A 12,808-nucleotide genomic window follows, 5' to 3' on the forward strand; every position below is an offset into this window, starting at 1 on the left:
AGGTGTTAGCCTAGGAAAAAACAGCAGATCATGAATTCTAGTTCCATGATAGTCATGAAAGTCAACTGGGTGACTTTGGCGCATCACTCTCCCCTGGCCTAACCCACCTTACATGGTTAGTAGGAGGAAGAGGGATATTATGTATGTTCATCACCTTGAATTACTTGTAAAGTAATAAGGATGGGATAAAAATCTAATGAATAAATAAATAAAACTTCAGGCACAAGTTGTAAAACCAAAATTTTTAGTCAGAATTTTGAATGGTTGCTGAATGAGTAGTTATAAATTGAGGATTACCTGCTTATTTTTTTTCATTGAGAAATGACTCAAATTAAATTTCCAACTGTTGGAGGAGTAGCAGATGCCTACAGGTGGAGAGATATCAGCCTTCTCAGATATCAGGAATTACTTTATCAGAAAGGTGATTAAAAGAGAAGAAAAAGACATTGGGTAGAAATTCTGGATAGAAATTTCATTTAAAGAGAAACTATAGACAAGATGGATGGTTTTGCTTTACTTTGTTTATGGGGAAAGTTTGTATCTTTAGGTAGCTTTCCCCAAGCAGGTACTTTCCAGATATGTGGGACTGTTATAATCCTAGCTAAATGACATGGTGTTATATGGGATGAGTAAAGCAAATACCTGTCATACCCAATAACTTGAATTATACCCAGAAGCAAACAGCAACCAGTGCAGTTTTCAAAGCAAGGGTATTACATGGGCATATCTCGGCATGCCCATTGCTATCCAGGCATTCTGAATCAGTGGAAGCTCTCGAATGATCTTCAAGAGCAATCCTGGGTTACAGTAAGCTGGGAGGTGACTAGGGTATGAGTGACTATCTGGAGGACTTCCCTATCTGGGTAAATCTGATGTACCAGATGAGTCTGTGCAGAGGCCTTCCTGGCAACAGCTTCCACCTGCTCATTGTGAAGAGCCATGAGTCCAGGAAAACCCACAAATTGTCCACCATTCTTAAATGGAGAAGTACTACTTTATCCATGGTTCAAATGGCACTAACATTCACACCACTCAGTCTTGAAAGGATTGAATCAGATACAGTTCCTCCCCATCCAGATTTTATAAAGTGTAAAATATCCCACTACATCCTGTGAGCCTGGTGTAGCGACCTAATGCCAGGATACACAGTTCAAAAGTCACAGACATAGGCTATAATAACAAAAACTTGCAAGTGCTTGACCTTCCCTCCTCATATCCCAGTGAATCATTTTGTCTGAATGTTGATTTTGCTTTCAAATGTTATCTTGCTTCCTTGGACTTGGAATGTCTCATTACTCTGCCTAGGTAAGGCTTCTTATATGATTCTGTTAAGTTCATTTCCCTTATCTCTGCATCCAAGATAAACACACAAGGAGAGGCTCCCTAGAGGGGATTTTCAAGATCCCAGTTACAAGAAGCAGATAAGACCTTGGCTGAATCCACTGAAAGCCTCTGTAAACAGGCTGATTGAAAAACAGACATTGCTTAACTAATATTTCTATCATACACACACACACACACACACACACAGAGAGAGAGAGAGAGAGAGAGAGAGAGAGAGAGAGAGAGAGAGAGAGAGAGAGAGAGAGAAATAGATAGATAGAAATTAGAAAGATACTACTCAAAGAATCTTTGATTACATAATGAGCAAAAGGATTAATTTTTTAAAAGGATCCACATTCCACCCTGAAAAGACACATGGACAACAGTTATAAAAAGCTATGGCACTTGAAGATGGAATCTGAGAGCTGCAATGCATGGGGCTAAGATGGACAGCTCGTAAAGCTACATCACATACAGAGCCAGAATATTCTGTTTTAAAATCTATAGTATAAGGAGTTTACTTTGTCATGGTTAAAAACACGGGATACAGGGAGAAACAAGACAATTTATTGTTCCAAAGGTACCTTTTCAAATGGCTACTGGATTTTTTTTCCTTGATGATGTTTCACTTCTCATCCAAGAAACTTCTTCTGAAGAACTGAACTGAAAAAGCTTGGATGAGAAAAAAAACAAAGTCCAGTTGCCTTTTTGAAAAAGCACCTTTTGGACAACTGTGACCTGGGTGATTGAGTATCTCCATAGACAGATCAATTTAGTGCACAAACTGTAGTGTTTTCTGAATTTCCCATCCTAAAATGGTAAGAAACTCTTGTAATTTTATAAAAGTGAGGGGGGCACTGGAAGAAGCAAAAAGAAGGGGTGGAGCTGCACATAGCCCTCAGAGTTTTGATTGTCTGATTCAGTGTTTTTCAACCTTTTTTGGGCAAAGGCACACTTGTTTCATGAAAAAAATCACGAGGCACTCCACCATTAGAAAATGTTAAAAAATTTAACTCTGTGCCTATATTGACTATATATAAAGTAATTCTCTTGAATAGGAATCAAATAAACACAAAGAAAGTATTTTATAATTACTTTTCAATTTTTCCCACGGCACACCAGGCAACTAGTGTGCCGCGGAACAGTGGTTGAAAAACACTGGTCTAATTCTTGCTCAGAAAAATAATAGCATAGAACAGTTCGTTCCACCATTTTAGAACTGAAGCTGGCCCTGGAATAGTCAATGCATTCACTGTGGTACAAAAGGAATAGGATCCCTAGCTAGAGAAGATTGCAAAATGTTTCAGCTTTAAATATGGACCTTTTGTTGTGTTTTGGGATCCAGTTCTCTTAAAATGGCATCTTGTTTCTTCTAATGTCGGTGAACCACCCAGAGCTTGAAGCAAAGGGTGGGGGAAGGACTTTTCTCCAACTGCAACAATCTTGAAGAGTGCACAGGAAATGCAGTGACTTTAATGCATTTAGACTTTTGACACATTTGGAACAGGTTGGTTACAGTATTAAAGTGAGACGTTCTTTCTGTGGCTTAAGAAAAGAAGATAATGAGAGGATGAGAGAAAAATAATCTTATAGAAAGTAGGATAAAAACAACTAAGAATGAAAGATATCAGGGTTATCACATCTAGTATATTTTGCAAACAGAAGTTGCCAATAATATCCAGATCAGTTTTGAATTGAGAATAGGTTTTCATTCATAATATTAGAAGTGTTATATGCATACTTTGTTTTTATGTCAACTTAGATGACATTGAGGTTCCTTCCAATTTTGTGACTCTAGGTGCATTCAGTAAGGAAGGAAAGATGAGAGGATGGGTTGCAACTGAAGAAGGAAAAGAATGTCATCAAGAACACAATTGATGTTAAAAACATCCTTCTGCATGATACTAAAAATCCTAAACTAGTCCATCATCCTGTTTCCTAGAACAGTTACTATTAAGCATGCCATGAAGGAACAACAGCCAAGATTCAGCAGGATATTTCGTCTGATTATGAAGGTTCTAACTGGATAACATACACTGAAATTTATCCTTTTGGCATTAAAGCCAGTTACCAATTATCCAGTAAGAAAACAAAATAAAAACATCAAAGTGAACAAGCAGAAAAATAGTGATTTAGAGGCAAGAAAAGGAAAAAGATGATGAAAAAGAAAGAGAAGAGGGCAAAAATTACACTGATCATTATATGTTGCTTCAAAACTTAAGTCACAGAGATCAAAAGAAGTTACTCCCAAATAAAGACAAAGAATTGCATTCAAACATAGAAGATGCTTCTTTGTTGATAGTTGAAATATGCTAACATGAAAAAAACCTCAAGACTCTCTGCAAGATGTTCCTTACAGATGCTGTGATGAGAAAGTGAATAGAGTAAAAGTGAAAAAGATAAATTCATGACAAATTTATATAGACCTAATTATTGATTGATTGATTAGCCCTTGGACCATATCAAAGTGCAAAGTTCCAGAGACAATTACTAAAATTTGATAAAAGCAATTTAAAATGGAATTAGATAAAATACAATTTAAAATGAAATTGGAATAAAATAAAATGCGATTGGGATAAAATACAGCCTAAAATGAAATTGGAATAGAATACAATAATTTAAGATATAGATAAAATATGATAAAATCAGTATCACTCCTGCAATCTATCCCAATCAGTCCCACATAGGCAGATCTCAACTGAACCATTTGGTTAAGTACTGTGCTGTGTTAAATGTTATTTTCAGATTCTGGCCACACATAAGGTACCGTAAGTTGTTTTGATGTGGGGATCCCAATGGGTCATCTGCTTAATATATAGACTGAGGTACCTGTCTCTCTCCTTCTTATACAGACCTAATCAAAGAATGAATGAATGAATGAATGAATTATAGTCCAGCAGAAGAAAAGTAGTCATGAGCCTGCCTTTTCCATGAAAATCCTATATTTGAAATGTGGCCCTGTTAATACTTGGTTTAAAGAGAATAAGATATAAGAAAAGAGAAACTTTTTGTCTAGCTAGCAGCTCTCCTATTATTCATTCTATTTGCATATTTATCTTAATAAAAATGGATATTGATGGTGGTGAGAAGTCTTGAGCTTCAGTCTAAATTATACTGATTCTGTCTAAATTTCCATGTATATATTTAAATAGTCATAAAATCAGTCAAATCAAATAATAATAACAAGTAAGTTGGAAGGGACCTTGGAGGTCATCTAGTCCAACCCCCTGCTCAGGCAGGAAACCCTATACTATTTCAGGCAAATGGCTGTCCAGTCTCTTCTTAAAAACTTCCAGTGTTGGAGCATTCACCACTTCTGGAGGCAGGTTGTTCCACTGGTTAATTGTTCTAACTGTCAGGAAGTTTCTCCTTAGTTCTAGGTTGCTTCTCTCCTTGACTAGTTTCTATCAGTTGCTTCTTGTCTTGCTTTCAGGTGCTTTGGAGAATAGCTTGACTTCTTCTTTGTGGTAGCCCCTAAGATATTGGAACACTGCTATCATGTCACCCCTCACCCTTCTCTTCATTAAACTACACATACCCAATTCCAACAACCGTTCCCTATATATTTTAGCCTCCAGTCCCCTAATCATCTTTGTTGCCCTTCTCTGTACCCTTTCTAGAGTCTCAACATCTTTTTTACATCGTGGTGACCAAAACTGGATACAATATTCCAGGTGTGGCCTTACCAAGGCATTTTAAAGTGGTATTAGTACTTCATGTGATCTTGATTCTATCCCTCTATTAATGCAGCCTAGCACTGTGTTGGCTATTTTGGCAGCCGCAGCACACTGCTGGCTCATATTGAAGCGATTGTCTACTAGGACTCAGAGATCCCTTTCACAGTTACTACTATTGAGCAAGATACCACCTATACTATATCTGCGCATTTGATTTTCCCTGCCTAAATGTAGAACCTTACTTTTTTCACCATCGAATTTCATTTTGTTAGATAGCGCCCAGTGTTCGAGTCTGTCCAGATTCTCCTGTATTTTAAGCCTATCTTCTGGAGTATTGGCTATTCCTGCCAGCTTGGTGTCATCTGCAAAATTGATGAGTTCCCCATCTATCCCCTCATCCAAATCGTTGATGAAGATGTTGAAGAGCACTGGGCCCAGAACAGAGCCCTGGGGCACCCCACTACACACTTCCTTCCATGTAGATGCAGTTCCATTGAGGACCACACGCTGAGTACGGCCTGTCAGCCAGCTACGAATCCATCCACATTTTTCTATCTTATCAAGTAGTAGGTTGTGATCTACTTTTATCAAATGCCTTACTGAAGTCCAAGTAAATTATATCTACAGCTTTCCTCTGGTCCACTAATTTTGTCACTTGGTCAAAGAATGTAATAAGATTTGTCTGGCACGATCTGTTTTTGACAAACCCATGTTGATGTTTAGTGATGACTTTGTTTGCATCAAGGTGTTTGCTGATTTGTTGTTTGATTATCTTTTCCAGAATCTTCCCAGGTATTGAGGTCAGGCTGATAGGTCTGTAGTTTCCTGGATGTATTTTTTCCCTTTTTTGAAGATGGGAACTACATCAGCTCTCTTCCAGTCCTCTGGTAGTTCCCCAGTGCTCCAGGATCTTTGAAAAATATAGTTCAGTGGTTCTGAGATCACGTCTGCCAGTTCCTTGAGAACATTGGGGTGTAATCCATCTGGTCCTGGTGATTTGAACCCGTCTAGGCTGGACAGGTGCTCACTTACCATTTTCTTGCCTATCTTAACTTTCGTTTCTGTTCTGTTTTTTATGGCACTGGTTTTGGTAGGTTGTACTGTTTTTTCCCTTTGTGTAAAGACAGATGCAAAAAACGAGTTAAATAGTTCTGCTTTCTCCCTGTTGCTTGTCACCTTCTTGCCATTTTCCCCCACTAATGGACCTATCATTTCCTTAACTTTTTTCTTGTTTTTATATGTTGAAAGAAGCTTTTGTTATTTTTTACTTTGGTCGCAAGCCTTAGTTCATTTTGAGCCTTAGCTTCCCTCACTTCATCTTTGCAGGGCTATTTGCTGATATTCTGCCTTAGTTATGTGCCCCTCTTTCCACTTCTTATACTTGTCCTTTTTATCTTTCCATTTGTCAGAGAGTTCTTTATGTAGCCATGCTGGTTTCTTTTGAGAGCTGGTGTTTTTCTTCTTTGTTGGTATTGTGCTAGACTGGACCTTTATTATCTCACTTTTCAAAATTTCCCAAGCTTCTTGAGTTGTTTTCCCCTTTAGGATTCTCATCCATGGAATTCTTCCCAAGGTCTCTCTAAGTTTATTGAAATTAGCTCTTTTACAGTCCAAGACTCTAGTTTGGCTGTGTTCTATTGCTTCTGCTTCCAGAAAGTTGAATTCCAATATTGCATGATCACTTCCCCCCAAGGTTCCTGTGGCTTCAACACTTTCTATCATTTCTTCTCTGTTAGTGAGAATTAAATCCAATATGACTAATCCCCTAGTTCCCTTCTCTACTTTTTGGGAGAGGAAATTGTCTGCTAGGTTTGTCAGGAATCTGTTTGATCTTCCACTTGGTGCAGAGTTTGTCTCCCAGTTGATATCAGGGTAATTAAAGTCCTCCATTACTATTGTGATGTGCTTCCTACATACCTTAGTTAGCTGACTAGCAAAAAGTTCATCTATTTCCTCTGCTTGGTTGGGCGGCTTATAGTATACACCTATGGCAATGTCATTTTTTTTCACCTTTTATATTGACCCAAATGCATTCAAGTTTACAGTTTTCATCATTGTTGTGCTCTATTTCTGTAGAGATAAAGTTATTTCTTATATATAGAGCAACTCCACCTCCTCTTTTGTTTGGTCTGTTTCTTTTAAATAATAGTTATTTAATATTAGTTATAGACCAGTGTAGAATAGTCATATATGAACCTGCAATGCATTGAATAATAATGATGATGAATCAGAGAAGGCCACAAAGTACAAAAATCTGAAAATTGAAATTGAAAGATTATGGAATAAACTGGTGGTCCCAATGGTTATCGGCACACTGGGTGGGTACCAAAAAATCTCTGGTGGCTCTTAGACAATCTATGCATTGACAAAATTTCTACCTGTCAACTACAAAAGGACCCAACTCCTTGGATCTGCACATATACTATGCCAATACATTACAATATACTAGGTTCCTCTTTTTGGGGGGCAATGCCTCAATTGGCATCTTAAGCAGCAGAAAGGGGGAGCCTGTTAGGTGTGTTGGAAAAAAAACATAGAAAGAACTCTGGAAGACATCTGTCTTCATAGCTGGATTTAATACCTACCAGTCTTTCCCTGAAAATAAGACTGGGTCTTATATTTTGGGGGGACCATTACCCTGACCATTAGGGCTCAGGAGTTGTCTGACTTTGCAGCTCCCTACCAGCTCCCTCTCACTGTCTTCTTGCTCACAGCAGCAATGGCTTACAGGGCTTCCCAGGTCAGACGCTTGGGAGGCGAGGGTAGTGCTGGTGGAACACACCTTCAGGCGAGGAAAAGAACGGCACAGACAGGTGTGGGAAGGACTGGGTGGTACAAGCCTCCCCTGCCGCCTCCCTACAGCAGACATGTCAAACTCATGATGTCATGTGACATCGCACAACGTATTGGAACTTTTTTCCCATTGCTGGTAATGGGGTGGGCGTGGTTTCGTCATGACGCATCCGGCCCGCAGGCCAACAGTTTGACACCCCTGCCCTACAGCTTAAGACCATAATGTAGAAAAGCCCTGAACATACAATCTAAAGCTCTTATCCATACAAGTGGATGATGTGACTGCCCACACCAGAGGACTATTGTTTACAGGATTCCTCAGTGAACAAGCTCCATACTTTCCAAATTCCAATATAAGTCAAAAATTCTGAGACCAAGCTGCTATGTCAGTTTCCGTCATTCTGAAAAAAAAATAGTTGTTCTATTGAGTCTATCAGAAAACAATTCTGATATTATAACAAACATCTTAAAAGTTCCCATTTAACATAAAGGAGTATGTATAATAGGCATTATAGGTTCAGAACCCCAAAAAACATTTGGGAGATCACTGAAAATTAGTACCCTACAACAATGGACTTCCTTGCAAAACTATAATATGGCAGAAAAGAGGGAGTCCTATTAGTCTTCCATTACCTTGCAGATTAAAAGAAATACTGTATATAAACTATTGTAATGCAAACGAAACACTGTTTAAATAGATGATTCTCAGGCCAAGGCACTTCTCTGACAGCGATGAAAAATGTTGTCTCCACTAATAGCCTGATATTGCTTACCCTTTTCTCAATTTTCCTCCCTTTGTCTCTTTCTCTCCACTGCCTTAAGCATTTCTTCTTTTCTCTTGCATTTCTTCTTATTCACATAAGCATGGAGGCATGGAAATCAGGCTTTGAAGTATTCCTTTTAACAACCACAAAATGCAACTGACCATCTCAGTCCCATCAGCCAACAATAAGAAGAGAAAGACAATGGAACAGTCCTATTTGCAAATCACTTTCCTTCCATCCTAGGGCAAGGTTGGAAACTAGGATGGTATTGGAGGAGGAATTGAATGGTATCCCCCTGTGAAAATGAAGGAGTAGGTAGGATCCACAAAGCCCAAATATTCATCCAGAGAGATGCAAGTGAGGAGGGCAGAACAGGTCCAACATCAGCATCATGCTAGCTACCAATGATGATGATGACAATGATGACAGAGGAGCTGGTTGACTGAGTCTATATTGGATTACAAAGGTATGCCCTACAAGTGCTTTTCAAAAGACAACTGGACTTTCGTTGTTTTTCCCTTGAAGATGTTTCGGCTTCTCATCCAAGAAGCTTCATTTCTTCAGAACTGAAAACACAACATGTCTTCAAGGGAAAAAAACAAAGAAAATTCAGGGCCTTGGTGGAGCAGTGGGCTAATGCCTCCTTAAGTAACACCAGCTGCCTGCAATTAGTGCAGGTTCGCATCCCACCAGGCTCAAGGTTGACTCAGCCTTCCATCCTTCCGAGGTAGGTAAAATGAGGACCCAGATTGTTGGGGGCAATTAAAGCTGACTTTGTAATAATGCCGCTTGGGGTGTGTGTGAAAGCCCTAATAAGCAGGCATATACATAGAATGAAGGCCACTGCTAAGCTTGTAAGCCGCCCTGAGTCTTCGGAGAAGGGCGGGATATAAATGGGATTAAAATAAAAATAAAAAATAAAATAGTCTAGTACTTTAATCACTACACTACTTGGCTCTCAAGATTTTTCTTGATACATGAACTACCAGCAAAGGGACATTCTGGGGGACATTTTATGCCACACCCTAATTAAATCTTCTATCCATCAAGCTATTACACAGTTATTTAAAAGGATCTTAAATGGATATTAATATTTTGTGGAATTCTTACAATTAAGCATTGTTATATTTTGATTACGTTCTAACAGGCTTCATTAAGTGTATAGGACCATTGATTTTTCAGGCTTTCATCATTTCTTATTCCCTTTCTCCAAGATCCTGTCCCCACACTTGACCTTACATCATCATTACAGATTTCTATGTTCTTCTTTGTAACCTTTAATGAGTTCCAAGATTGGATCAGGAGCCAATTGAAATAACAGCAGTATGTGAATATAATAAATAAATAAATCAATTTTCTTTCAGAAGTTGTAGGTGGACCTATTTCAATTGATGCCAAACAGGAAAAATATAGAGATGGCTGTATTTACACATTTTTACTTCCTCTCGTAAAGGAGTAACACTTTTACATAAATAATTGGGAGGTGGTAGCCACTTATTTAGTTTGTTTTCTACAAAGGGACAATTTTCCAGAATCTAATGCCTACCCATTCATAGTCATGTTATAAATGCAGCTATTCTTGCAGTCAAGGATAAAAGTTGGTAGATTTGAATTTTTAATGGGGATCAGCAAAGGAACTCATCCTATGCTAAAAACATACAGGTAGTCCTCAACTTATGGCCACAACTGAGCCCCAAATTTCTGTTGCTAAGCGAGGCAGTTGTTAAGACTCGTGCTTTATTTTACACCATTTTTTGCCACAATTATTAAGATAATCTCTGCAGTTGTTAAGTGAATCATGAGGTCGTTAAGCAAATCTGGCTTCCTGCATTGACTTTGCTTTTTGGAAAATGGCAGGAAAAGTTACAAATGGAGGTCATCTGGTTCTGTCATAAATATATGCCAGTGGCCAAAGTTGTATCGTGACAGTGGGAAAGCTGCAAGAGTCGTAAGTGTGAAAACAAGTCATAAGTCACTTTTTTCCATATCATTAAATAAATGTTTTTAAGTCGAGGACTACATGTAGTACATTAGAGAGACACAGATGAACCCTCTCCCCGAAATGCTATCTTTTAACATGCATATATGTTTTTTAAAACAGTGAAGTATTTAGAATTACAATCTGCTAATACTCAATATTACAGCTATTTAACTCCAGTCGGTATCACTTATCTTTATTTTTTCTGCTATCTCTTATATGTGTGCAAAATGTAGCTTATTTTTTAATCTGAAAAGGAATATTTCATGATGTCATGGAAAATCCTAATGAACGGAAAAAAAAATCAGTAGATTTTACAATGCTTAATAATAAAATCCACGACGTATCATGAGTTTCATTTCCTTACCCAGCATAAAATATTAGCTTCAGGAAAATATGAGAAAGTTTCAGAAGTGTTTTTTACTATTCAAATCTTACAAATTTATATATTTAAAAAATATGGCAATAAATAAAATAACATGTATAGGTATAGTATGCTAACACTTACAGCACTATCCCATGTTCAAAAAGTCATTATCGGTCAATTAATTATTATTAAATTTCAATTGTTTATTATGTATTTATTAATTTATTTGATTTATTAATTTATGTATTTATTTAATTAAAAAGTACTGTATTAGTTTAATTAAAAGTATTAGTTTGCATATATAGAAAGCAGAAAAAAACCATACTATATGCTGTTTCAAACTTTTCAGACAGGTCACAGTTAAAACTATTTGAGCACTTTTTCAGAGGTGATTTTTGCTGGGTTTTTTATGTCTTCACTAGACGAAAGGCCATTTCTGAGCATATAATTCAATGAACTGCTACCCACTTTAAAAGTACTGCATAGTTTGGACATACTACCTTCTTCCACACGTATTTGCTCATTCAGTAAAATAATTTTCTGAGAGTCTATGATGACTACTTCCTTTAGAAATAGCAACAAGAGAAAGATTTGTTAGTAATAGCATTTTTCAGAGGTGATTTAAGACATAAAAAACCCAGCAAAACCCAGCAAAATCCATGCTTGTAGATTTTTTAAAGTATTGCTATTAAAAATAGTCTAATTAATTTTGCTACATAAAACAATACATCCAGAATTCTTTATCATTTATTTACAAAAAAAGAATGCACAATTAATTGAGTTAATGTTGCAATATAAATGAATGCTTTTATGCACTTTGTTGAATGATACGTTTGCCCCCAAATCAGTGGCAATTTTAAAAAAATGATGTTGGGACCAATTACTTCCAGAAAGCCCTTGTGTGTGATAGCATACCATCCAAACACTTGCACAGTATGCATGGGAAAAGCTGAACAGTTGTTATTTATGAGTGAGAAAAATGAATCCTGAATATTTTTCAAAGAATTTTATTTAGTAGTTAGCTATTTTCTAAGAAAATAAGAAACCCCAATTAGACATTCTCATTCTTGATTAGTTCAGGCCTTATTATAAGCTTATCTATCCAGAAAACTCTTCATACTGGTAGATTTAAAAATGAGAAAGTAACATCATTTCCCAAAAGTTGTAACAATTTGCTTTCTAAACATGAAATAACATCATGAAATAATTATAGGTGGATTTATAGGTGACTGGAAACACAAGGTATACTGCTTAGTGAAAACTCAGAAAAGTAAAATAATAAATCCAAATTAATAATCATAAAAATAATAATGGATAATTACATGTAGATTTATAAATGACTAAAATCCCACGGTATACTGTATATCAAAAATTCAGAAAAGTAAAACAATCAACCCAGAGTAATAATAATAATAAAATAATAATGGACAAGCAGTAAGTGAAAAGAAAAAATAATATATAGGAGAGAATGCAGAGTGCTTATTACTAACAAATCTTTCTCTTGTTGCTATTTCTAAAGGAAGTAGTCATCATAGACTCTCAGAAAATTATTTTACTGAATGAGCAAATACGTGTGGAAGAAGGTAGTATGTCCAAACTATGCAGTACTTTTAAAGTGGGTAGCAGTTCATTGAATTATGCTCAGAAATGGCCTTTCGTCTAGTGAAGACATAAAAAACCCAGCAAAACATTATCCTAATCAATAATCAATCTCAAAATCTTCCAGTCAGATGCTCTCCCAGACTAATGTGCTTCTAGGAATTCTGAAAGTAGTAACCCATTCAGATAGTGCCAGATTGAGGAAATCTGAACAACCTACATTCTCTGTTGGCCCGATCATTTCTAACAGCCCATTCTGAATAAGTACACTACTGTAGGAATATCCAGAGCATGTTCTTTGTTGATG

The 12,808-nt window shown here is 36.9% G+C and overlaps 2 protein-coding genes across 2 annotated transcripts in view; one reads left to right on the forward strand and one right to left on the reverse strand.

Annotated features, from left to right (window-relative positions):
• Positions 1–3,556, forward strand: part of OSBPL7 (oxysterol binding protein like 7) — a 92,718-nt gene extending 89,162 nt beyond the window's left edge. The window contains exon 25 of the mRNA XM_083377060.1: positions 3,122–3,556. The gene's annotated coding sequence lies outside the window, so the exon portion shown is untranslated. The remainder of the gene's footprint in view (positions 1–3,121) is intronic.
• Positions 1–12,808, reverse strand: part of TBX21 (T-box transcription factor 21) — a gene marked incomplete at both ends in the record, with an annotated part of 48,193 nt that overhangs the window by 28,414 nt on the left and 6,971 nt on the right. The window lies entirely within an intron of this gene.

Source organism: Vipera ursinii (genome assembly GCF_947247035.1).
Source record: "Vipera ursinii genome assembly, chromosome: Z".
NCBI lineage: Eukaryota > Metazoa > Chordata > Lepidosauria > Squamata > Viperidae > Vipera > Vipera ursinii.